Below are 1,245 nucleotides of genomic sequence, written 5' to 3'. Positions count from 1 at the left end.
ATGATGTATTGGGTAGAATTAAACTCTAAGTGTGTGTTATTATTTTCCCACAACAGGGGAAATATTTTCCTATTGCACTTAACCTAGCCGGGACGCCACTTCAGAAAATTCCCTGGAAACTTCCTTTCACAGTTCCAGTATGGACTCTGAAGTTGAATTCCTCAAGCTCAGATCCTGATCTTCATTTTGTGATTTTGGTAAGTTACCAAATTATGTATTTTTAAGTTTCCTCATCTGTATAGTGGGGTTTAGATGTCAAAATTGTTTGATGATTGAATGTGGCAAAGAGTGTGTGATCTATTTAAGGCAAAGACCAGGAAAATGAAGACCTTGTGGTTAAAAATACTGAGAAAAAACTACAGTTAGAGCTTAGACCCAGAGGGTAGCAGTGTGAAATGAAGTAGCAGATAGTGCCAATGTTTGAGATTAGAATGAACATTTTTAAAGTAGTTTGTTCTTCTTTATGGGCACAAAGAAAAGCCACTGAAGTTTCTTTTAAAGATAAGATGGATCGCTTCTCGGCCTTTTGGCTAAGATCAAGTGTAGTATCTGTTCTTATCAGTTTAATATCTGATACGTCCTCTATCCGAGGACAATATATTAAATGGATTTTTGGAGCAGGGAGTTGGAATAGGAGCTTGCTCCGTCCACTCCACTCATCGACCTGGTATTGCAGTACTTCCAGGAATGGTGCACCCCCTCGGGGGGGGAAAAATAAAATAAAATAAAATAAAGATAAGATGGAATATTTCTGTTTAGAAAGAATTTTGTAACTGAATTCTCCAGGATGAATTTGAAAAGGTCAAAAATGGAGGCAGGAAAACCAGTTGAGAGGCTTGAGGTGCTGATGGGTGTATAAGGAAAAAGAGACAGGAGGTATTTGATTCAAAATCAACATGGAATATGTTTTATTTTATAGAGTTTCATTAATACTATGTTAAATTAAATAGCATGTTATTGATACTCACAAAAATAAATGGTAAATAAGGCATTACCTCTCAATTTAAAGCCATTTAATGTTGCTTCATTTGCTGCAGCAAGTATAACAAAGCACTTTTACATAGCCAGTACAGCTTTTCACAGTTTGCTCCAATTTAGCTTCTTGTATTTAACTGTAGTTTTCTTTCTGCAGCCTTTATATTTAACTACCTTGTTCTACTTACAGTCCTTAAATCACCATAAATTTTCATTCCTCCATTGCTTTTGTTTTGAGCCTAAAGTTAATCTCATCTTCCTTTTCATTTT

The 1,245-nt window shown here is 35.4% G+C and overlaps 1 non-coding gene across 1 annotated transcript; it reads left to right on the top strand.

The window, feature by feature from the left end:
- The first annotated feature begins 510 nt into the window (after positions 1–510).
- LOC139038873 (U2 spliceosomal RNA) lies at positions 511–701 on the top strand. The gene has a single exon (XR_011492010.1). It is a non-coding gene; the product is annotated as a U2 spliceosomal RNA (small nuclear RNA).
- Positions 702–1,245: the final 544 nt, after the last annotated feature.

The sequence above is a fragment of the Odocoileus virginianus genome, chromosome 16 (genome assembly GCF_023699985.2).
Source record: "Odocoileus virginianus isolate 20LAN1187 ecotype Illinois chromosome 16, Ovbor_1.2, whole genome shotgun sequence".
NCBI classification, from domain to species: Eukaryota; Metazoa; Chordata; class Mammalia; order Artiodactyla; family Cervidae; genus Odocoileus; species Odocoileus virginianus.
Note: the sequence above shows the minus strand (reverse complement) of the source record. Positions and strands in the feature narration are given on the sequence as shown.